Below are 25,663 nucleotides of genomic sequence, written 5' to 3' on the forward strand. Positions count from 1 at the left end.
ATCTCTGTAAGAATAGAAAACAAGGGAAGTGCCAGCCGAAAACTGCTCCATTGTTCAAATAATTCTTTCTCCAGTTCACCTTGGAGAAGAAACTGTCCATATCTGAACAGGACATTTTCAGGGCTTCTGTCGGCAGCCATCATGAAAGAGGGTCACACCCTCTCCTCCCGTTCTCTTCCCATCCTTCTGACCATCCTTTTCAAATCTTTGTGAACCGTCTTCGTCTGCCTGTTTCTCAAATGGTGATGCTCCTGGGGGCTCTTGTCACCCTACCACACGCTCTCCCTGGTAGGCTCAGCCACTCCCGTGGCCCTGTTTGCCATCTATGTGCCCACATCTCCCCAGTAGATACGAGGAACCCAGATCGTTCCCAGAGCTCCCGTCCTGAACATACAGCTGCCCGTGGTGGTGGTCATTTCCACAACGCCTGACCATGGTTCCGTCCTTGGGGAGACCTGCTTTGACCCCTGGCCCCTCATCGCCCCCCTCAGCTGCTTGTCTCTGGGGTTCCCTGGCCCTTGCAAGACAGCTCAAGCTCTGGTACTTTCCGGGCATCCACTTGGCTTGTGGGAACTCATGTTTTCTGGACACCAGAAAGCCTCTTCCGCTCTCTTCCCCAGCCCTACTCAAAGAGGTGGAGGGGCTGGATGGGTCAGGCTGTTCCATGAGCAGGTGTTCAAGAGGGGAAGAAGATTCCAGGCTCATCACCTCACAGCCCCTCCTAGTGCTATGAGTACCTCCACACTGACCTGGGGACCCCATGCCCCACACTCCATGGCATGCTGTAGAAAGAGCTCAGGCTCTGCAGCCTGCCTGGCAATGATGGCATTCACTGAGCCACCTACCAGACACAGGGCTGGGGCAAGTTACTTCACTTCTCTGTGCCTCAGTTTCCCTATCTGTAGAGTAAGACAGTAACGGTAACTGCCATAGGGGGTTGTAGTGCAGATTAAATAAGTCAGTAACCGTAAAGCGTCTAGAACCATGCCTGGCCCATAGCAAACATTTCAATTGTCTCTGTCAAGTACGTTAAAAAAAAAAAAATCACAGGAATTTGTTGAATGGACAAAGGAATGAAATGGAAGAATGAACGTAGCCCAACCGACCTGGGTTCTAATCACAGCACTGCCCTGTATATGCTTTACTGGGAGTGTCTAAGAGGCCAGGGTCTAGGAATTCAAATAGACCACGAGTGTATTACCCATAAAGCGAAAGAGCCCAGAGACGTTAAAACAACTTACCCATCACCACACAGATAGTATATCTTGAGCCCAACTCTGCTCTCAGACTTTCTCTCTTTTCAATGATTTAAATATAGTTTTAAAAAGGAACATACGTCCGGGGCACCTGGGTGGCTCAGTCGGTTGAGCGTCTGACTTCGGCTCAGGTCATCATCAGGTTTGTGAGTTCGAGCCCCGCGTCGGGCTCTGTGCTGACAGATCGGAGCCTGGAGCCTGCTTCGGATTCTGTGTCTCCCCCTCTCTCTGCCTCTCCCCTGCTCATGCTCTGTCTCTCCCTGTCTCTTAACAATAAAAAAAAGTTAAAAAAATTAAAAAAGAAATAAAAAAGAACATACGTCCATGATTTTAAAAAGTTAAATATGCCAGGGGCACCTGGGTGGCTCAGTCAGTTAAGTATCCAACTTCAGCTCAGGTCATGATCTCACGACTCATGAGTTCTAGTCCCACATCAGGCTCTGTGCTGACACCTCAGAGCCTGGAGCCTGCTTTGGATTCTGTGTCTTCTCTCTCTCTGCCCCTCCCCTGCTCACGCTCTGTCTCTCTCAAAAATAAATAGACATTAAAAAAATTTTTGTAAGTTAAATGCTCCAGAAGTATGTATAGTAAAATCAAATTCCTGCTCCTCTCCCTGAGTCTCTGTCCCTGAGTGTGGAAGCCCCAGCCAGAGACGATAACAATTTGTACATTTAGGAGCTTGTCACATGTCATCATAGAGCCGTCGCGTTGCTTTTAAAGGCCACAGAGTGTTTCACTGTAAGAGTGCCTGGCATCTCATTTAACCTGTCCTCTGTAGATACATATGTAAGTTATATCTGATCTTTTACTACCCATAATGTCCTTATGCACACGTCCCTGAGCAAAGGCGTGAATGCATGTGCGGGATGAATGCCGAGCAGTGGTGTCCCTGGTCAGGGGTTAGTGCATTTTCCTTTTTGAGAGAGCTCACTAAATGGCTTTGCCAAGAGGCTGTGCCTTCCAACACCAGTGATGGCGAGTGCTGGTATCTCCCCTTAACGGCAGGTTCGCAGACGTCTTTATTTTGCCCAGTTTAACAGGTGAACATGATCTGTCACAGAAGTTGTAATTTGTGGTGTTTTTCCCCCCAACGGTGAGGGTGAGCACCCTCCATATGTTTAAAGGCCACTGTTACTTAGTTTTCTCTGAACTCAGAACTCTGTTCATGCCTTTCTCTTCTCTTTTGAGTTGCTAGTCTTTGTTTATTTTTCAGAGAGCGAGAGTGAGTGGGGCAGGGGCAGAGAGAGAGGGAGAGAGAGAGTCCCAAGCAGACTCCCCACTGCCAGCGCAGAGCCCGAGGCAGGGCTCGAACCTATGAAACGTGAGATCATGACCAGAGCACTTAACTGACTGAGCCACCTGGCGCCCCTAGAAATGTTTGATTTCATGAAACGATTTATGCCAAGCTTCTTTTCTTATGTGGAGTCTGAACTTTTGTGTCAGGTTTAAAAAGACAAAGTCCTGGGCCGGGCGGCGGGCGACAGGGGCGGGGAACTCGGGCGGAGCCCCCGCGGCCGGGTTAGGGAGGGCCGGGCCCGCAACGACCGGTTACGCGCGCTGCCCTGGCGTCCCCCCCAGATGTCACGAGCCGGGGGCCTCGTCATACTCCGGACGGTGAGCAGCCGAGCACGCCGGGCCCCGGGGCCGCCCCCGACCCGCCGGGACGGGCTCCAGATTTTGGCTACGGAAAGGGGGAGATGCACTAAGCAAGGCCCGCCAGGAGCCCAGGAGGCACATTTTGGAGATCGATCAGCTTGAAGATCTTGCAGAGGCCGATCCGTTCTCCTTCAGAGTTTCTGAAAACCCAGAACCCGGGCCTGTCGGGAGAAGACACCGCCAACAACAGGATTTATTCAAAGGAACCCGCAAGGCACCTGCCGGGACTGGGCCGCAGCTCCCCAACCCCCCGACCGTGGGGTACGGCCTGGAATATCAGCAGCTGTTTTTCGAGGACCCTACAGGGGCTGGTGACCTTCTGGACGAGGACTAGGACGAGGATGAGGGGTGGATCGGGGCCTACTCGCCGTCCAGTGTGGAGCACGTACGGCTCCTCCTCCTCCACCCCGTGGGAGCTGGTGGGTCCCAAGACTCTGCCCCCGTGGGTGCTGAGCGACCCTGACTCCCGCGCCTGCCTCTCTCTCCGGCGGGGAGCCCCAGCGCACACTTCGCGGCTCCCGGAGAGTCTCTGGGGGACAGGCGCCCGCGGACGCTGCAGATACGCCACGAAGCGCTGAAAGCTGAAAATCCTAGGCCGAGAGGAAAGCCGCCTGAGGTCCAGAGCTTCTCCGAAACTCAGGCAGAAATGGGGAGGACGCTGGAGCGGAAGCCGGAAGCGAAAACGATAAAGGCGGAAAGTGACGGCCGAGATCTGGAGTCAGTGGTCCAGCAGGGGCAGCAGCACCTGGCGCCGATGACAAAACGGGCCGTAAGGGCGGAAGGTCCCATCCTGAAACCGAAGCGGGACAGAAGCTCGCTGCAGGCCTAGGTCTCGAACTTCAAGCGTGAGAAGGCGGCGTTGCGGTCGGGCCAGGGCGCCGCGCCTGCAGGGGGCGAGGCAGAACACCCACGTGGCCTCGCGGAACCTTCGCGTCCGCAGGAACAACGCCCACTCCTCCATCAGGCAGCTGGTTTGTGGAGCTGAAGCGTTGAATCGTGTTGCCGAAATCCTTCAATCCGTAGACAAAATTTCCGAAATGCAAGATGAGGAAGAGGAGCCTTGAGAGCCTTGAGGTGCCTGCAGGTCGCAGCCCTGCTTCCGCCCGGCCGCCGCCGCTCGCTGGGCTTGAAAATGCCCTTGTGTCTTTAAGTACGGGGTCCTCGGCCGTAGCGAAAGTTTTGATCGTGCCGCTGATTTCATGACCTAAACAGCGCTGGCAGCCAGGGGCAGTGAGGAGCCCCCCGCGTGTGAGAGCTGCACCCGGTTTCTATGCGCCCCTTCCTGGTGAGCTCCTGCTACTTGACGGACTAGTGCTCCTTCAGAAGACGTTTCTGTGAAAGCCGGTGGTGTTTTGAAGTTACTAAACATGAACACGACCGTTCCGTAGTGTTTTCCGTCGTCATTCCAGAATGTTAATCGTAAGGTAAGTTCAGTCGATCATCCTTGATTCCGTAAGGAGAGGCAGTAGGTGAGCCGCAGCTCCGTGCTCGCCTGCCAAGGCCCTAGTACCTCCTTGACCTCATTTGGTGCCCCGGCTGGCTCAGAGTCCACTCCTGGGGCCTCGGGGTCCGGGGCGGCTCGTACAGTTGGAGACCTGAGCCTGGACGCCCCGAGTGGGGGCGCTGCTGTCGTTCGGCGGGGTCCCAGGTCACACGGGCGGCCACTGTGTGCGACTATCTCAAGGCATCCGTGGGCCTTCAGACTTGAAAAGCTGCTTTGGCTGGAGGGTTTTGATGCATGTTGCAAGTGGCATCTCCTACAATCAAGTTTGGAATTCAGGGATTTAGAGTGTGTGCGCAGGCTTCCTGGGTCAGCACGAGGTCTCCCAGGGTGCTTTTCCAGCTGCTTTCCAATGTAGGGGGGGCACCATACCCCTTTTTGGCCACTTTTCTCTAGATGTTTTTTTTTTTTTAATAAATTTCCTCTCTTCTGTTCAAATGGACAGCTTTCCTATTTAATAAATTGTAAAACTCAAGCACACACACACACAAAGTCCTTCCCCATTTGGATACTATTTAAATAAAATCTCCCACGTCTTTTTAAAAATACTTTTACAGTGGGGTTTTAAAAAATGTAGATATTTTCTCCACCTGGAGTTTATCTCGGTAGAAGTAACTTAAGAATGGACCTGAACTTTGTTTTAGACGGCTACCACTTGTCTAAACCTAACACCGCTTATTAAATCACCTCCTTTTCTCCCACTGATCTGAAATGTCCTCTTAATCACAAACTAAATTTCTGCGTATATTTGGATATATTTCTGGCTGTTTCACACGGTTTCATTGGTCTGTGTTCTACTCACATACCATTTACCAAACTGCTTCATTTATTTTAGCTTTATAAGGTAGTTTAATATCTTTCAGACCTAGACCACCTTTCATTATTCAGAATTTGACTATTCTCATCTTTGTCTTTTCCCATAGAATATCAGCATATTTAATTCCGGGGGGAGGGCGGGGAATCCTATTTTTAATTGGAATTATGTTAAACTTAGAGATTAATTTAGAGACAGTTGGCATATACTAGTGTGGGTCTTCCTCTTATGGGGGCGTCTTTTCATTTATTCACATGTTTGTGTCTACTCCTTAATAATATCTTCAAATTTTATTCATATACATCGTACGCATAACTTGATAACTATGATGCGTGAGATCTGTTTGCAGCTATTGTAATGGACTCCTTTGTTTCGTTATATTTCTTCTATTACATTGAGAGATACTCTGTTACCGCAACATGTAACTGAATTCTATTGTTGGCGATGTTTTCTAACTGAATAACCTGGATGTCGTTGAGTAGAGTACTCTTTGTTCCTGTTCACTTCTTCCTTCTTTGTAATTGCATCTACGATGCCTTGTGCCCATTGTCTAGTAGTGACAAGCATCATGGATATGTCATGTTCCTAACTTTAAGGAGACTGCTTTCTGGGGTTTCATGGGTAAACACACAGGGTGTGTGTGTGTGTGTGTGTGTGTGTGTGTGTGTGTGTGTGTTCCCATTCCCCTACATTGCCCTGTGTGTGCCCCATTGTTTTTATAGCCGGGATTGGGAGAAGGGTGGCCCTAGAAAACAGAGGGCGAGCAGAACAGATTAGAAAATGAGCCAGGCAGGTGGGGTCTGTGGCTCCAGCCTGGGTACCCTCAGAGATGGCTCCTCCTCTGTCCTCATCCCTTGAGGTCTCTGACACCGCCCCCCGCACCCCCCACCGTGACTTCCCCGGCCCTGGATCATGTCCCCATCACTGAGTTCACCCGAACTCAGAGTCTAGTCCCAGCCCTGCCTCCTGTCCTCCTGAGCCTCACCTTCCCATCCGCAGAGTGACCTAATACCACATCGTCAGCTGGGCACAGAAGGCACTTTTGTGAACAGCGATGCAACCAGGACGCCTTTCGGCAGCTGGTGGTCCTGCGGCCACACACACTGTACTCACGATGGTGACGTCAGCACTCCAGCCAGTGGAAGCTGAACAGAGTCGTGTGCATGGAGAGGTAGGGGCTACACAACACGCTCCGACGGCGACCGTGAACCTCCCCGGTTCTGAGCCCTGGCTCTCAGCCGCCAGAGCAGAGGCCTGCTTTTCCCAGGAAAGGAAAATCAATGGCTTTGGCACACTGGGGCCTTTGAGGGCAGAACTGCTTTATTCTAGCTCAAGCTGCTCAAGAAGAGCCTTGACAGCCACAGGCAAACCCTCCTGCAGCCAAGGTCAAGGCCTGTCTGTGCGCCACGCCAGCTGGGCAGCTCCGGACCACGAGAGGGTTTCTGCAGGGCAAAACCGGTCCCTTAAAATCTAGGCAGTGGGGCGCCTGGGTGGCTCAGTCGGCTAAGCGTTTGACTCTTGGTCTCAGCTCAGGTCACGATCTCACAGTTTCATGAGTTCAAGTCCTGCGTCGGGCTCTGTGCTGTCTCCTCTCTCTCTCTCTCTCTGCCCCTCCCTGCTCTCTCTCTCTCAAAAGTAAATAAACATTTAAAATACTTTTTAAATACTTAAACACTTTAAAAAATCTTAGCAGGAGCTTCAATTCAGGTCATGATCTCACAGTTTGTGGGTTCGAGCCCCGTGTGGGGCTCTGTGCTGACAGCTCAGATCCTGGAGCCTGCTTAGGATTCTGTGTCTCCCTCTCTCTCTGCCCCTCCCCTGCTCATGCTCTGTTTCTCTCTGTCTCTCAAAAATAAACATTGAAAACAAATGTTTAGAAAAATCTAAGCAGCCTCTTCTAACCTCCAAAAACGCTTTTTAAAATGTAATAACACACAACAAATTGGGAGAGAAAAAAAAGATGTCTGCCACCATTATGAATATAAAGGATGCTGTCCTTGAGCAAACCGATAACACGATCATTAAGATCATCCATGGGTAAATGAACAAGGACATGAACAATTTCCAGGAGAAAAAGCTGGAAAACATACGAGTGTGATTTTCTACTTTCTTTTTTACTTATTCCTAGTTTCTCGGTGTTCTGCAAAGACCTGTGATATTATTTTGGCGATCAGAAAAGAATTGCTTTATTAATCTAGACAGCTTTTTCAAGAAAGGCCTAAAGCTTCTTCTTTGCTGTCATGTTCTACGACGAATAGCACCCGACGTGCACTTAGGCATCAGAAGCCGACAGACATTTGGCACGTACGTTAGAAGCCCCCCTGGGCTCAGACGGGAGGGCTGGGAGTGGGGCCATGAGAGGAAGTAGCAGACCCAGAAACGTGCAGGAAGAGGATGCAGGTTTCAGTCCAGGGTCTACTGTCGGATGTCCCGGGTTTAGGTACCAGCGTGGCTACCTAGCAACCGTGTGACCTTGATCCACACACTCACAGCTGGAGTAGCTCACATTGCTGTAAACTGGGGGCGATCGTACCTTTAAGGGTTGTCGTGAGAAGTCACCGAGATGACGGACAGAAAGGACTCGGCACTGTGCCCGGCACGTGGTAAACATTCAATAAATGTAAGACCACAATTTGCATAGTCACTATGATGGAAAAGGCTCATTCCAGGGGTGCCTGGGTGGCTCAGATGGGTAAGCATCTGACTCTTGATTTTGGCTCAGGTCATGAGCTCACGGTCCGTGGGTTTGAGCCCCTCGTCGGGCTCTATGCTGACAGGGTAGAGCCTGCGTGGGATTCTCTCTCTCCCTCTCTCTGCCTCTCCTCTCTCTCTCTCTCTCTCTCGTGCGCACACTCTCTCAAAAATAAATAATAAAAAAAAGAAAGGAAAAAGACTCCTTCTAGAGCAGGAATGAGCAATCAGATGTGATTTTAGTCCTAGTACAGAGTTTACGGTGTGGCCTTGGGTGAGTCACATCACTCCTGGGTCCCAGATGGTCTCCAAAGCCTCTTCCAACCCAGACATTCTGAGTCTTATGCTTAGACTGTCCCCGTTGACCTTCTGGGGGCTCAGCGAGGTCACAGCTCGCTCTCCTAGTGACCACCCTCACCCAGGGGGACCCAGTAACATGGCACCTTGCAGACACGCTGTGGCTTGGAGCCCAGACTCTGAGGGTAGGAGGCTCTCCACCTCCAGGCTGCCCTCCCTTCCCCAAGGAAGTGACTTCTTGTTTGGACCTCTTCACCATTTCCATGGAGACAGGGGACAAAGCAAGAGGGCATTGAAAAGCCTTCCTTCAGGAAAAGGCTCCTCCCCTCCCCGGGGAACCTCCACTCCAGTGACGCACTTTCCTAGATCCACAGAAACCAAAAGGATTTCCCACCCCAGCAAGCTCCGGGCCATTCTGGGGAAAGGAAACGGGACCAGGCTACCCATTTCCTGGGTAGGGGACACCCTACTGAGCCAGTCCCCACCAAGTGTCGCCCTGCTACACCCAGGCAGCTTCTGTCTGGGCTGCAGATTCCTCCTCTCCTATGGTTCCTGCTCGTTCCTTCCATACAGGAGGAATTTTCCATAATCCCTGCTGTGGGACCCGAGCCCTCAAGCAGCAGAGGACAAAACCTCACAAAGAAGGCCTGAAATGAATCGTCTCTTCTCTGGGTGGAGCTCAGACCCGTGCCACACACCCAACTGGACAAGTCAGGACTCGCTTCTGTGATGGTGCTTCCAACAACACCCCATCCTGACTCAGGGGGCAGTGCCCGTGTTAGGCCAGCCCCCATGTCGGCAAAGTTGTCTTGTTGGATGCTCTTCCTTTTTTTAATAGTTTCTTCATATTTATTTATTTTTGAGAGAGAGCCCATGCACGAGCGGGGGAAGGGACAGAGAGAGGGGGGGACAGAGGATCCAAAGCGGGCCCCGCACTGACAGCACAGAGCCCGACGCGGGGCTCGAACTCACAAACCGTGAGATCATGACCTGAGCCGAAGTTGGCCACTTAAGCCCCCGAACTACCCAGGGCGGCCCTGGATGTTTTTCTTGCTCCTCCCCTCGGCACGGCTGGGCCCTCCCTTAGTGCCCAGCCCCCTCACATGTCCAGGGCCACTGCATTACCATGGGGACAGTGTGGGCATTGGAATCTTGGGTACAAACACCAGTTCGGTAACCGACTGTCTGAGTGATGTTAGGCAAGTCATTTAATCATTTGAGTCTCCATTTACTCATCTGTACAATGGGAAGAAGGAAACCTACATCGTGGAGTTTTGCGTATTCAGCCAACGCCTCCTGAGCACTTACTCAAGTACTGAGCGTTATTTCAGGTAAAAACTTGCTGGAGCAAAACCGTCTTGAATTCTGGAGAACTAACAGAGGTGACACTTGAAAGGAACCTTATAGACATCCATCACTAGCTATGCTAGAGTAGCTGGTGTCAACGCCGACACTCCTTCAGGGAACGGCTGTGAAACCTGGATAAAAATACCAAAACGGGCGCCTGGGTGGCTCAGTCGGTTAAATGTCCGACTTTGGCTCAGGTCATGATCTCACAGTTTGTGGGTTTGAGCCCCGCGTCGGGCTCTGTGCTGACAGCTCGGAGCCTGCAGCCTGCTTCGGATTCTGTGTCTCCGTCTCTCTCTGCCCCTCCCCTGCTCATGCTCTGTCTCTCTCTGCCTCTCAAAAATAAATAAATGTAAAAAAAATTTTTTTTTAAAAATACCAAAACAATTGTTTGAAAGCCCGGTGCGACGGCTCGCGGGTGAAGATACATAAGAGAACACGTAAGGTCTGTTTCCTGCGCTTTGTCTCCAGAGATTCTGACTCAGTAGGTCAGGCTCGGGCTCACGCCTTGGCTTTTCTAACAAGTTCGCCCATGATGCCAATGCCATTGGTTCAAGACCACTCTGAATGACGCTGGCAGAGGAGAGGCACCTGGAAGGTGAGAGGTCACGACGGGACACACCCACGGTAGGCCTGATACTCTCTTGCTTTTCCCCTGGAGGCGACTGCCAATTTTGAAGCCCCGGGGAGGGCTTGATAGGAGGACCAAATAGAAGGCAGAGGATGACAACACCAGGGTCGTGGCACTTAGGAAACAAAAAACTTAAGAGTTCAGGGCTACCATGGGAGCCAACATCTTGCAGAAAAACTAACTGCAGAGAAGGGGGTCCGATGTCTTTCCCTGAAGACATTTTCCAAATGCAGTTCCCTCCTATCCGTGCCACAGGCCTCCGGCCGCCCGTCTGGTGCTCTGAGGCTCCACCCACTCGGGGTTCACGTTCACACGTGCACACCTGTGAGGTACAGGGGACTTAATGCCTCATGGGAGGTGGGGCGCCTGGGTGGCTCAGTCCATTAAGTGTCCAACTTCGGCTCAGGTCATGATCTCACAGTTCGTGAGTTCGAGCCCTGCGTGGGGCTCTGTGCTGACAGCTCGGAGCCCAGAGCCTGCTTCGGATTCTGGGTCTCCCTCTCTCTCTGCTCCTCCCCCGCTCACACTCTGTCTCTCAAAAATAAAACAAAACATTAAAAAAAATTATGATGCCTCATGGGATGAAACTTTGGCCACACCATAAGATAGAAGCCTCTGGAGAAATTCCACCCCTGAGAGATACAGCCTATGTGGTTTGTTGAGGGCACGGTCCTGTGAACTGAGCCAACACTTTTGCTTAGATCCTGCAGTATATACGTGAGGAACATGATGCCGTCTCGCTTTACAAGTGGGAAAACTGAGGCCCAGGGAATATGAGGAAACTTCCCAAAGCCCCAAAAAGCTAGCAAGCAGCAGAGTTGGTTCCAGAATGTAAGCGTTACATTAATGATAAAGGAACTTTATTACCACGTGTCAGGCACTGTGCTGAAAACTTTGCAAGCACATCCATTGAAACCCTTACAGCAATCTTAGGAGGTAATTATTTGATCCCCCCCCCCCTTTTAGACAGGCCAAAACCAAAATGCAGAGGGACATAATGAGGTCGCAACTAAAACAAAGCAGAGCTGATCTTTCTGGGTAACAGCCTTATTGAGATGTAACTCAAACACCTTATAATTCATCTACGTAAATGTACAATTTAATGGTTTTTAAATATATTCACAGAGTTATGCAACCACAATTACGTTTAGAATATTTTCATCACCAGAGCTGGGATTTGAACTCACATCCGTCTAATTCCAAAGCTCATGCCCTTAATCATCACGTGCTATTGGCACCAAAACCCCGGGTCCAAGCTGCATCCGTGATACAGCCTGTATGGACGGGAAGCAACCACTCCGAAGCCTGGGCACTTTCCACCATGAGACCCTGCCACACCACTTTGGATGCAGAAATCCCTGAGGGGGATGCAGATGGGGTGCAAGGACTATCCAAGCCCCAAAGGCTGAAATGAAACCAAACCCAGTGTCTCACTCATGTTTGTAAATGTCATGCTGAGCTAGCGCTCTCCACAGAGAGGGCTCCATCCAGGCTGATTGAGCTGAAGCCACAATTGAAGAGAAGGTGGTCACGAGGACAAGGGGCCAAGAAGAGTCCAGGTCGATGGCCCCAGTCTTGAAGTGTTCATTGGTGGTAGGACAGAGATCCTGAAGGGATGGGCAGGGCCCCCTGGGTGGCTCCATCGGTTAAGCATCCGACTCTTGGTTTCAGCTCAAGTCGTGATCTCGCGGTTTGTAAGATGGACCCCCACGTCGGGCTCTGTGCTGAGAACGTGGAGCCTGCTTGGCATTCTCTCTCTTCCTCTCTCTCTGCTCCTCGCCTGCTCACTCTCTCTGTATCTCAAATAAATAAACTAAAAGAAGAAGAAGGAGGAGGAGGAGGAGGGATGTGCAGAGTGAATAAAATACTGCATCTTGGGCATTCGTTCATGCATTTATTCAGTATGCACTTACCGAGCACCTACTATGTACTAAGTACTGGATTAGGCATTGGGGTGGCAGAGATACCTGCCTTCAAGTTCACAGTCAGCGGGAGGGACTGAGAACAATATATTATAAGGCATTTAGCTATTCATTCCATAAATGAATTTTGAAAACTTAACGATGTGTCAGACCCCGTTCTAGGTGCTCGCACCATCGCCAACCAGCCCCCAACGCCATTCTCCTTTCCTTCCCCGGTAGGGCTACGTTTCCCAGCCTCCTGGCAGCGTGTGGCCACGTGACCAGGTGCCGGCCAATAGGAAGCAAGATGGCCAGTGGCACAGGAAGTAATGTCCTAACCACTTCCAGGGTAGGACTTTAAAGGGAGGTGTCGTGGCCCTGCTCCTTCCGTCCCTTCCTGGATGCCACCCCTGAGTGTGAGCATGGCTGCAAGTGGACGGGAACAGCCCAGGGCTGACAGAGCCGTGAGAGGGAAGCAGCCCGCACCCCCGCGCCACGTCAGCCTTGAACTGCTAACACCTGAGCGGAGCCCGTCTCTTGCTTGAGCCACGAATACATTGGTGTCTGCGACAGAAGTCAACCTCACATTCTATCACAGAGCAAACACGGCCTCCGCTCCACAAGGCGGCGTGTAAAAGGGAAATATAAAGAGCCTCTGTCTCCAAAGAGCAGAGGGAAGCCACGTGATTAGCCAGAGGGAACCGGGATCCGCCCACTTTCCAGCAAGGAAACCGACAGAGCTTCCCAGGGAGAAGACAGGCTACGTGCATCTGGACTTTGCCGTCCATGTAGTCCTGACTCTTCTCAGGAAGTGTAGGGCCCCTAGAACATGGTACCACAATATGTTTGTGAGTGTGGGCTCGCGTGTGTGCGTGGCAGCGGGGAGGGGAAGGGGACAAGAAGCACGTGCCCAGGGCTCCCGGGGAAGGACGGGGAGGCTCCCGCTGACACATGCTCTCTGGGCTCCTGGTGTAAGTCCACGGCGTCTCTCGCTGGTTTGGGGGAAAATGAGAAGGCCGGGGAATGAAAAGCCCTGGGACTACCGAACGGTTCCGCAGTGGACACGCTTACAGAGACGAAGTAACTTGCAGGTGGCTGTTTGCCTCAGAGACCTCCGGAAGCTAAAGAATAGATTCATTTATGCTTACGGTTCCCGGGGGCAAAGGCCAGACTGCACTTATTCAAGGGTCTCCTTGATCTGGGCTTGGTACGGCCCCCGGTATGTTTCTGTACAATAGGCTCTTCATAGGTTCCCAAATACGATGGTGCTGCCAACCCCCACTCCCCCCCAGCCCCACTGACTATAATGAGCCCCATCTCATCTCCACGTGACTAAGTCACCCCTCCGCTGGCGAAACCCTCCCGTGGTTTCCTATGGCACTTGTAGGAAAATCCACACCCCTTGCCTAGCCCGCTTATCTGCCCATCCTCAGGCCCTTCCACGTCCCTTCTCTCCACACCTGCTACACACCCAACACTCAGTCCTGCCTCAGGGCCTTTGCACGTAGAATTCCCTCTGTCTCAAAGCCTGTTCCTCCAAACCCTTGCAAGGCTGCCTCTCTCTTCAGGCCTGTGCTGATCACGTAACTTAAAGTAGACCGAACCGCCCTAGGCATCGTGCGTGATTGACTGTGTCGACCTGTTTGACTTCCCTTTAGTACTCATTTCATCCCAGTTTTCCTGTTCATTACCCGTTTCCTTTGTATCTGTTATCTGGCCCCCTCCCACTTAGTAAACAACAACTCCATGAGGGCAGCCTGGTCTGCCTTATTCTGCATTCCTTGTGAGTCCCTAGCACCCGTGTTCGTGTCCCCATAGCGAGGATATATTTGCTGAGCAAATGACAGAGAGGCTCAGTTCAGGTGGAATCGTTCACAAAGACTTCACGATTCCCTGAGCTGGAAATAATCGTCTTTCTCTAAATGGCAAAGCCATGTTCTCTGCCTCTCCTAAGGTCCTCAGCACCGTCTGCTTGTGCTGCGGATATTTAGAGTTTTTCTCTCCCCTACCAGTCCTTTTAGGCTCCTTGATCTGGCGGTACGCCTAATGCATCTCGGTACCCCCGCCTTCTCCCGGCCCTTAGCGAAGTGCGTTGCACACTCAGTGCTCCATCAATGCTCCGTCAGGGCTGAGTGAGTGGTGTCGACTGTCGTCACGGACAGCTAAGAATAATTTGGAATTCCGTGTCTCTGCATACCAAGCGCCGTGCTCATCACTCGATTCAAAATGACTAGGAATTGATGTGAATATGATTTCCAAAGATGAATATTGCAGGGCCGTAGAATTGAGTAAACACGGGGCTTCACTGGCGGGTCGTTCTGATGGTAATTTTCTCCCCGCATTCAGCATAATTGGACGGCTGCATCTGGGTTTTTTGGCACTAACTCTCTTCAAAGAGTGAATGCAGGGAAAGTGGAAATTAAACGCGACGATCTCATCAGGGGGATGGAAAAATGACAAATGTCACAGGTCTCTCTCTAGGGAAGCAATGCAGAAGAGGGGCTCTTTTTGGAACTGATTTCAGGTGGAGTCAAAGAGGTTTCAAGGGCTGTGACTCTGTTTCCTGGCTTGCAGGTTTCCACCGGCAGCCTTGAGGCTGTGTTCGCTGGTCTGCATTTTGCTAGAACGTTCCATAATGCTTTCTCAATATATGTGCATGGAGATCTCACCAACTGTGACCTAGCCAGGGATGGATTTGGGGAATGTTTCTGTTTTACCAGATGTTGTGAACACAACCCACTTACCTCTGAAGTCTCAATTGCCACTTTCCCCTGACGCCCACGGGCGTGGCCCTGCCAGACCCCATCACAGGGTTCCAAACATAGCATCTGGGTTTACAGCCGTTTGCACCTGTGGCTTCTACTGCCTGGGGATGCTCTCCACGTACCACCACTTTCCACGTCCATCCACCAGGCAACTCCGTACCAAAGGTTAACTCCAGCCACCCCCGCACAGTGAGACCTTCCCAGAGCGATCCATCTCTCCTTTGTGCCTTCACTGATGTTGTTTCTGCCTTCGTCATGTGAGTTGTCTGTGTCTCTCTGCCTCCCGACCAGATTCTGAGGTCTCAGTGGCAAGGGCTGAGTCTTAGCTATCTTTCTAGCGCTCATGCCGAGCAGAGTTCTGACACAAAGTAGATGCTCAGTAAATGTGTATAGCCACAGAATATAGGACACAAGTCAAAGTCCCAACTGCCACCCGGGATAGCAGAGTTGTTCGGTGCGTGGGCCTTCCACCAGACTTCCTGGGTTCAAATCCTGGATCTTGACTGGCCTCTATCTGTGATCTTGACCTTGACCTTGACCAAGTTACATGAAATCATTTCCTCATCCCTAAATTAGAGATGATGATGATAGTAATAGCAATAGTCCCCACCTCATAGGGATGCTTCTGGAATGAGATATTAATACAGCATGTGATATTCACCATGCCTGACCCCTGGTGTCTTTGCTGTTGTGGACTATAAGTCATGTACCCATTATCAGTCATTTCTACTCATCTCCTCAGTAACAAACACAATGGCTGAGAGACTTGGATGATACAGTATGATATGTAAAATTGCTTTTCAGGAGGAAAAATATTATACAAGCAAGCTCAATCCCCATGTCACGATAAATCATGATGAGCTGTCCATTCCTGTCCACTAATCCTGCCCTCCTTCTCTTCTTTACTTGGAAATTGGTGTGAATAAGTTGCTCTCTCCAAATAAGTCTGAGGACATGGAAATATTAGCTTATGTGAATGAAAAAGAAAATGAGAATTTCTAAAATGAGGCCAAATATGCTAGGAACAGTTGTTCATCTAACCCCTTGGGCTAAGGTTGGGATAATCTGCCTTTGGTGCCTAGTGCTATTATTAATACCGTACTCCATGCTTCTTGTCCTTTGACCTTTTACCTCTAGTGACCCTCTACCACAGCATACAGAGGAGGGGAGAGTAGGGATGTGTTTCCTCCACTTCTGATCCAAATAACACTTGTACATGTTTTGCTATATCTGCTAAATGGGTTTTTTCTTCAAACTGACTCACTTTTTGAATTTAAGTAAGTTTATTGGCAAAGAGAACTTACTATAGAAAAATGGAAAGTATATGCCGTACGTAAAAAGTAAGAACAACAAACGAGTACAATGAAAACAAAAACATCGTTGCTGAATTCCAACCAAACACCATTGCCTGCTTAGAGCTCTTGGCCTGCCGTCTTCCTCACTCTTTGCTCAAGAAGATTAGGAAGAGTCAGAAAAGCGTTACACCTAACTAACTCCAAACCGAAACTTTCTCCATACTGTTACGAGAAGGAACGAAGGGGGGAAAAACGCGACCTTCCCCACTTTGTGTTTTCAGGTTAGTTAATTCCATATTAGCGTGCCACCTAAAATCAGCACAGCCGTTCTAAAGGCAGGTTTTACTGGTGGTACCCAGGCCTCCCTGTGGAAACAGTGCCTACCCACTGGGAAGCCATTCTCCTGCACTAACGGGCACTGAACATCAACCACAGACAGCCCAGCCTGAACGCAGTCTCAGCCCCTTCTCCCTCACTACACAAATCTATCAGCAGCGCCTATGGATTCTGCCCCCTCAGATCTCTTGAATCCCTCCCTCATCGCCATTGGCAGCATCGTCTTCCTGGTTGAGGTCTTCGTCCACTCCCCTTGGGTGAGTACAACATCCTTCTCCAGCATCTCTCTGTCTCCTAGGGCCTGCCCACTCTTGGCCCACCTGCCATGTGCCTGCCCAATCAAGGGCCTCATAAATGTTCACTGAATGTATGAGCCTGTATCTTTTTCTTAAGTTTATTTATTTATTTTGAGAGCAGAGGAGTGGGCAGAGGGAGGGAGAGCGGATCCCAAGCAGTCTCCCCACTGTCAATGCAGAGCTCAATGTGGGACTCGAACCCCTGCACTGAGAGATCATGACCTAAGCCGAAATCGGACACTTAACTGATTGAGCCACCCGGGGAACCCCTGAGCCTATTGACGGCTGAAACTCTGGAAACCAGAAATGCAGTGATCCATGAAGTAAAGCTGGGAGCTCCCTGGAGGGGGGGATCGGTGGGGGGAAAGGTGAAACGCCCTTCCCAAGAAGAGGAAGAGCCCCCGCCTCCTTGACCTTGATGGTCACTCAGGGAACTCCTCCTGCTCAACGTCCTTCACATGCTATGTTCTTCAGGGCTTTGAGTTGCATCTGCGCCTCTCGCCCACGAGACCGTGACTCCTTGAGAGCGGCAACCACATCTTAGTCTGTACAACCCCAGTGCCGCTCACATCGGAGGAGTGCCCGATGAACGCTGGGTGGAGTGAATTGCTGAAGTCAGTGGGTAGTGATTTCACCTCACCTGTCCCCAGTCAGGGCCTCCTCTGCCAAAGCCAACCATATCCTTGCCACACATCCAAGGCCTGAATGTATCCTTGTGTGGCATGCAAGCAGGATCGTTTGTTTCTTGTCGGGAGATCTTGTCAGCCTCTATTCTATGGAGGCACAACTTAAAAAAAGTCTTGGCAGAAAACAAGTCCAGCTGGAAAGCGACGTGGAGAGAGGTGAGGCAAGAATCCTAAAGGGGGCTCCTCCAACAACCTTGTACCTGCAGCTCCCAAATCTCTGTGTGATGGTAACTGCGGGTCACTACCACTTTCCCCTGCCAATGGTACAATGAAATCACCTCTGTCAGTGACTGCTGGCCTCTGGGGACCTTACAGAGGGCAAGCCATTCATTCAAAAGTGGGCTTAGCACAGGTCCTATGCTCCCACGATTTCGTGAGTCAATGTATGTCAAGGTTGTAAAATGAAGGCATTAGCAATCCCAGTTTTGAAGCTGCAGGATTGAGGCTCAGAGGAGTCAAGTACCTTGCCAAAGGCCACACAGCAATTGGCACAGCCAACTTTCACAGCACCCGTAACCAGTGTCCCTAACCATTACACGCACTGCCCATGCTCTGCCCAGACCACCAGCCTTCCCAACGCAGATCTCTCTTTTCCTGGCAAGAGGTCAACATACCGCTCTCAGGCCGTAGTCTTCAGAGAGAAGGTGCTGTAACAGCCAGTGGATGGGAAACCACCCCCCAATCCATAAACATGTAACAGAGAAGACGTAAGGATTTCCCATTAGATACTCTGTACCACTGCCGAGGAGTAATAAAAACAGGGAGCATTTATTGAGCACTTAGGTACTACTCTGTTCTCAACAATTTCATGACGCGGGTCTTGGTATTATCCCCATTGTGCAGATGAGGAACCTGAGACACACAGGCATAAAGCAGCTTGCCCAAAGTCACAGAAGGGGTAAGTGGAAGAGCTAGGATTCCACTAACTGAGCAAATCTCTGCTGACTGCCTTCCACGTGCAGGTGCTACTCTAGGGACTGGGGAAAGCCGAGAACAGAGCGGTCAGAAACCTCTTAGATCTGTGCTCTGTATCTTATCCATCCACACGCCCGGGGTTAAGGAGGACAATGGTGAAGGTGACTACGTCTGCTACTGTTTACTGAGCACCTACTATGTGGCAGGCCTCGACCCGCTCGACTATAAAGTCAGGCCGGTACTGTCTACCTCCCAGCCTAAAACAGGGGCATATTGTCTCATTTAATTCTCAGAAACCCTCCTGAAGTCTCACGACAACGTCCACATTGCCCATTTCGCTCATTTCTCCATTGACCAAAGCAAGGCTGAGTCAAGGTCAGTCACCTGCCCCTCCCTGACCAATGAATCCAAATGCGCCCCTTGCTACAGGGCCAACCTCAAGTTCCGTCTTCCCTAAGAGACCTTCTTTGACCCAGCCCGGCCTCCTCTGGCTCCTCTAGATTCTTACAATGGCAGTTATCTGAGCAATCGGGAGAGAGGTGTCTGAAACCAGAGAAACATAAAAACATATTAGGTAATGCTTGAAAGTGGTGGCACCAGATCGAGGCCATAGCTAGGCTCCTTCTCACAGTCCCCCTGCCCTCGCCAGTTGGAGGAGGCTTCGGGATTTCAGAGCTGCCCTCAGTACCCCCTTTCTTTGAAAGATAATTGAGCTTTTATCTGGGTGGATGTGCAGAACCAAATTCAGGTGGTATTACTCTCCTGGAAAGGTAACTGCGCTACGTGACGTTGTTCATTACCAAAGAGGAATTCGATGAGGCCATCGCCAAGAACTCGCTTTTCGTGACAATCGATGCTGGGCTGCTCTCATCCAGACGGTTAACATGGGGAGGCCAGGATGAGTTACAGGAGCACCATGCAGCCCATCCACAGGATGGGGGGACGGGGACTGCCAAGTCTTTGCACACGACGCTCCTTCCGCCCAGGCTCTGATGCCTGTCCTTCTAAGCTTCGCCTGGAAGACTCCTATGAAGCCCTCAAAACCCAGATTAAGGATCATCCCCCCTGTGAATTCTCCTTGACTCTCAGAGGCAGATTCAGACCCCCCTTCCTCTGTGTTCCCAACGTACCTTATTCATATGCTCGTTGGAGCATATTCTGTATTACGTATGATATTAACATTTATATACACAGATACATATTTATGTCTCTTTTTAAGCTGTGAACTCTACAGGGAGTTGGACCCTTTCCCCCTGTAGTAAACTTCTCCGTCAAAGCCTGGCTCAAACGCCTCCTCCTCTGTGAAGCCCTCCTTGATTAGCACCTCCCTCCACATAGCACTTTGTGCAATTCTCCACCATAGCATTTGAACCTGTGTGTGTGTGTGCGTGTGTGTGTGTGCGCGCACGTATACAATCCGGTGTTCCCTCTAGGTTGTGCGCTCCTCAAGGGCTTGACTGTTTCATGATTTTTTTTCTGCATCCCTGAATCCTCACCCAACTCCTGGCATGTGGTGAGTTCTCATCATTTGTATGAGGCTAATAAATCCTGAGGCCCGTGTGGCTTGTGCCATTAGATTGGAAGGACCGTGGTCCAGCAAGCAATATAATGAAGAGGGAATTGTGTTCTTTGCCCCAGTATCTAGAAGAACACAGAAGGAGTGCAATGCGTAATTCACAGGGACGCTTCCCAAACTCCTTTCCACCTCACCCGACCCCATTCTCTTATACTCTGGGACTGCTCTGGAACCTGTCACTGTTGACCCCTCTCTCCTTCTTTCCCACCATACATGCGCACACACACACACACACACACACACGAGCATGATGTCTAATGCCAGCCTTAGCAGCTGGTTGTCCCTCTTCACACCCCGTCCCCCCTCCCGCTCCACTCTCCTCTCCCAGTCTTTGTTACAGACACCAGTTTAGCTCGCCTGCCTGCTTTGTGTTTCCTTTCCACTTTAAGCGAGAGTCTGTTCCCCTTCTCTGCCCATGTCTTTGAGATTCTGCCTCTCTCTGTCCATTCTCCCGTGTTTGTACCCTCCCCCCAGTCTAGAGGAACCAGGCTGGCAAAACCTGGTTTCCACAGGAGGGGAAAAAACTCAACATGAGCAGTGGCTGGGGGGCCGAGCAGGGTGCCAGACGCAGGAAGCATCCACATGCTAAGGAATGTTGTCTGGGCCGCGTCGAATGGATGGGGATGTGGATGTATAGGTTAATCTCATGTATCTACTCAATAAATAGCCATAGTGGACCTACTGTAAAACAGTCATAGGCACCAGGAAACAGACCTTGATAGGAGAAGCAAGGTGGAAATCCTATGTGATAAGGTACGCTCATCAAACTATCCCTTACTGAGAAAGGGGTCACAGTATACACCCCCACCCTCTAGGATGAGTTATTCTGTTTCAAGCAAAACTCCCCGGGCTGAAAACCTCCGTCCCTATTTGTTACATGCGAAACTGACCCCAGAGAAGTCAAAAATGAATTACCCAAGATCTTTCAACGAGAAAACAGAGGCTCCTCAGCCTTTTCCCTTTACCTCAGGTTGCAGTGAAGAGACTGTTTTGATTGGAAATCCGTGGAATCTTGGGCCCTTTAACTTCTCAGGGTAGTTATTTTAGGATTTGATGTGAGCCAAAAGGCCAATGATGAGTCACAGTGTGAATATATTAATATAATTATTATAACAAGACAACAATGATAGCTACTATTCACTAAGCATTTACTGCTCTCTACAATGCATGATCTCATTTAATTCTTTCAAGAATCCCGCAAGACAGATAGATATTAAGACCAGGAGACTGAAATTGCAGAGCTTAACTTGTCCAAGGTCCACAAGGTCAGCTCCAGAGTGAAGATGCAGATACAAGACACTGCGTGCTCTTGGCTACAATGGTCAAGTTCTCTCCATCAGCCAAGACCCTCAGTGCCACTCAGAGCCGTCTCCAGGATGCTGGGAACCAGGGTGAGCTTTCTGGTCTATATTTAGCTTCCTTCTCCACCCCTGATCCCCAGTTCCTACACACACACACACACACACACACACACACACACACACACACGCACACATATGCACATGCACACACACACGTGGTAAAGGTGGTAACTTAGAGAGGGAGAAGGGGTGGGAGAAGAAAAGACGGTCTACGAGCTGGGGATAAAGGAACCGCAAAGCCCACATACCGGAAGATGGATGTGGTCTAAATAACCTCAGCACCCTGAACAGCTCCTCCTTCCAAGCCCAGGGATGTGCTGGCTGGTGCCCCGTAAAGCCTGCCGCAGGCTCGAGAGCCTGGGGAACAGCTCCAGGGCCCCTCCCCCTCCATTCTCAACTGGCCTCCACTTTTCCCCACTTTCTTTCTACCCAGAGCCCAGCCTCTGGGTTGAGACTTCATCCAGCTGCCTCCTTCAGCCATTGCTTTGGAATGCTGCCTTTCAGCCAGAGCTGGAGAGAGAGAGAGAGTAGGGCCTCTGGGCAGGCGAATCAGCTCACCTCCCTCAAAGGGATGTCCTTTAGGTATCCATTCAGCACCGATTTAAAGAAAAGGGGTGGGTTGGCAAGAAGGCCTGCTGGTGGCTGGTCCAGCCTGTCCTCTGTTTATCACGGCAGTTTGGCTCCCACCCTTGCAAAGCCCAAGCATCACAACTGACTCAGTCACAGTCTCCTTGGAGGGCAGTTGGCAGTCTGAGCGGCTTTTTTGGAGATCACACACATATGCATATTGTCAAAGGACTTCTTACAACCATGCGCTGTATTCTTGGAACGAGCGCTGGGGTCATTGTTTCCTCCACCTTTGTCTCTCTCCAGCATTGGCTGGTTACGTTTCAGGGCCTGCCCAGAGGATCCCTCCTGCCTTTGGATCTCTCTAAGCTCCAAACTGGGCCCCTAAGTGAATTCTGCTCACCCCATGCTGAGAACAGACGTCTGGAGTCCCCACCCAGGTGCAGGAATCCTGGCTCCAGCAGAGAAGGAGTTCAAATGGGATTCTTTTCACAGGGTTAACATTTCAGCAGCATCTTACAATCAATGTTAGCCATTTAATGTGGCGGCATTTCTGATTGTGTACCCAAAAGCCATTAGTAAATCAGAGAAGCACTTGCAATCAATGGTGTCTTCGAAATATCTGTAGCTTTAACTGACAGACACACACACCACACACACACACACACACACACACACACACACACACACTTCTTTTGTGTTCCTACCGCACTTTATGTCTACCTCTTTTATAACTCTTGTCAGGGTGCATCATCATTGTTTGTGTGTGTGCATCTTACCCACTAGACAGTGAGGTCCTCAAGGGCAAAGTCTGTCTAATTCATTTTTATACTCCAATGCCAGCACTGTGTCCAGCACCTCATAGGCACTGAATTCGATTTGTTTGAATTGATGTGTAAGAGAGTGAATTCAGATGGCTCGTCTAGGGGGCACGCATCATCAGTCTTGGGACCGGAGGGTCTTTTTTTTTTTTCACTGATTAGAATAGGTGGCCATGTCTGTCTCTAGGGGGGCCCAATGCCCCTGTCGTGGAGCGACACGGCCCAAGCACAGAATGGGTCCTTAGAGAAACTTCCAACCCTGGGCTAGTGCTACCACAAAGGGTCCCTTCTCCCAGGCCTTGGAGCACCCTGCCCAGGCCAGGCATCAAGCTCAGGGTAAAGAAATCCAGTGTGTGACTCACACTGGAAACCTGGAAGGAACAGATCTGTATCATGGAGGACTTGCTGGCCACTGTGTCATCGGTTATTTAGCATCAGGTTTTCAGAAAGATCTTTGGGGACTTCACTCCAGCCAGATGACCTCATGCTGAGCGAGATTTATGGCCTCTTGAGGGAGGAGTAAGGCTATGAGGTAACAGAGGGAAGAGAGCCCTATAATTATGCATGAAACCATATCATCCCCCTGCTCCTTTATGAATCAGGCCAACAATGAGACACTGCAATTGCCATTTTGGAAAGAAAAAAAAAAAAAAAGAGGGCACCCGAGTGGCTCAGTCGGTTAAGCTGTGCTGACAGCTCAGAGCCTGGAGCCTGCTTCAGATTTTGTGTCTCCCTCTGTCTGTGCCCCTTCCCTACTCCCTCTCTCTTTCTCTCTCTCTCAAAAATGAATAAACATTAAACAAATTTTAAGAAAAAAAGATATGACAAAATCCACCTGCCAATTTGTCTCTTCTTAATAATTGCAATATTCACCAACATTGCATTTGTATTTTTGTGCATCAGATACAGCAATATGTAGCAGGCACTCATTGAATTTTTGTGGACAATTTGGGCGAATGTTCTTCTACACACATTATCTCCTTTAAAGCACACAACAGCTCTTTGGGGGTGGACACCAATGTATGAGTTTCCTCGGGCCGCCATACCAAAGCACCACAGACTGAGTGGACTTATGTCACAGACGTTTATTTCCTCACGACTTTGGAAGCTGGAAGTCTGAGATCAAGGCATCGGTAGGCTTGCTTTGATCCAAGGGCTCTCTCCTTGGCTTGCGGATGCCATCTTCTCCCTGTGTCCTCACACGGCCTTCCCTCTGTGTCTGTGTCCTAAGCTCCTCTTCTGAGGACACGGTCATATGGGATTAGAGCTCGCCCTCAAGACCTCCTTAATGATGTGAAGAACGAAGGCAAAAGGAAATGTAGATAAAATTAAATTTGCTTATATAACCTGCAGCCCATTGACAAATACTGGAGACAGGCAGAGAATGACTCTCCTCCAGGAACTCCTAATCTTAATGTTAACGCTTTGGTAGAGGGAAAAACAACCTTCGCTTGATGATAGCTAAGCCTCCAAGATGCTGTCAGTCTTCTCTACATGAAAACCCTTTTGGAAATGTTGTCTTTACCTCTCCCAGCACCCCCCCCCCCACCAAAGTGTATAATCAATGGTGACTCACAATCTCAGGGCGGCTCTTTCTGCTCATGGGTCCTGGCCCCTGTGCTTTAATAAAACCACCTTTTTGCACCGGACGTGTCTCAAGAATTCTTTCTTGACCATTGGCTCTGGACCCCAGCACTTCAAACCACATCATGAGGACCACAACCACCCGCTAGAACAAGACTTCAGTAAGTACCTGGGTGTTTTCACAAGTGTCTCAACTGGTGTCCACATTCATCATGGTTCCCTCCCCTTCTCTCCAGGTTGGAGTGGCCAGGTCAGTTTGGATTAGATGGTGAAACACCTTGACTGTAAATATGAAGGAGGTGAGCTCTTATATTATGGCAGCAGGGATGTCTTGGCAGTTTTTAAGAAGGGCCAAATTGTTTTTTTCAGGAACATACCACCCAGGAAGGGAGAAGATGGATTGGGGGACAATAGTCTAATCAGAAAGACCAATAATGACACCGTTGACTAAGTCCTGGTCACCGTTTTTCAAACTAAGTTCTACAGAGTCTATGCATTCCATGGAGGTGCCTCAGAGGTCACCTGTGGCCCAGGAGGCATTGTGTGGAAGAGAAGAGGGGACCTGAGTTTCAAAGAGCAGCTGGACCCATGATTACTTTCTTTGTAAATAGTACACCTTAGCTCAATAACGAAAATTGCAAACCTCTGATCTACATGAAACACAATGAGACCATAAATAAGAAGGGAAGAGGAGGAAGGGTGAAGGAGGAGGAGTCTCTCTCGAGGAGAGATAACTGGTTCTCCACAGACAGATCACAAGGAAGAAGAGAGAAGCCATTTTTCAGATGGCTGACCCACACATCCTGCCAGTTCCAGTCTCACCCAGGGTGGGTCTACTTCCAAACTCACTCACATGGTTGTTGATAGATTTCAGATCCCCGAGGCTGTCAGAATGAGAGACTCAGCTTCTTGCCGGCCATTGGGCGAGGTTGCCAATGGTACATCACCTCTCCACAAACCGCTCATAACATGGCAGCCGGCTCCACTGATGATCAAGTGAGAAGTGGAGAGAGTAAGACTGAAGTCACAATCATGTGTAACCTAACCATGGAAATGACATCTAGTCACTTCTGTTAGACACCGGTCACTGGGTCCAGCCCCCTACTCCAGGCGAGGGGTTAAACTCCAGGTTTAACCTAGGGATCTTGGAGAGCCATTTTAGAAGAGCCCACTATACTCAGGGATAAAGACTTAACAGAGTACCCCCTGTTGCCCCCTTACTGCCCCCTCAGTTCTCGCTGCCCCCTCAATTACTCCTTCCCAAGGGGGGAGAAGTGACATCCCTTAACTAGTGAGTTTGGGGAACGTGACTGGGATATGTGGGTCAACCATCTGAAAAATGGCTTCTCTCTTCTTCCTTGGGATCC

The 25,663-nt window shown here is 50.2% G+C and overlaps 1 long non-coding RNA gene and 1 pseudogene across 2 annotated transcripts; one reads left to right on the forward strand and one right to left on the reverse strand.

Annotated features, from left to right (window-relative positions):
* Nucleotides 1-2,109: 2,109 nt before the first annotated feature.
* LOC123586610 lies at nucleotides 2,110-4,302 on the forward strand (annotated as a pseudogene).
* A 19,278-nt stretch (nucleotides 4,303-23,580) lies between these two features.
* Nucleotides 23,581-25,258, reverse strand: LOC123586763. 2 transcript variants are annotated; one of them, XR_006706934.1, is made up of 3 exons: nucleotides 25,150-25,258; nucleotides 24,466-24,578; nucleotides 23,581-23,996 (listed from the first exon to the last, which is right to left on the reverse strand). It is a non-coding gene; the product is annotated as an uncharacterized LOC123586763 (long non-coding RNA). The 2 variants fall into 2 exon arrangements; XR_006706933.1 differs by having other exon boundaries at nucleotides 25,146-25,247.
* Between the last annotated feature and the right edge of the window lie 405 nt (nucleotides 25,259-25,663).

The sequence above is a fragment of the Leopardus geoffroyi genome, chromosome C3 (genome assembly GCF_018350155.1).
Source record: "Leopardus geoffroyi isolate Oge1 chromosome C3, O.geoffroyi_Oge1_pat1.0, whole genome shotgun sequence".
Lineage (NCBI taxonomy): Eukaryota > Metazoa > Chordata > Mammalia > Carnivora > Felidae > Leopardus > Leopardus geoffroyi.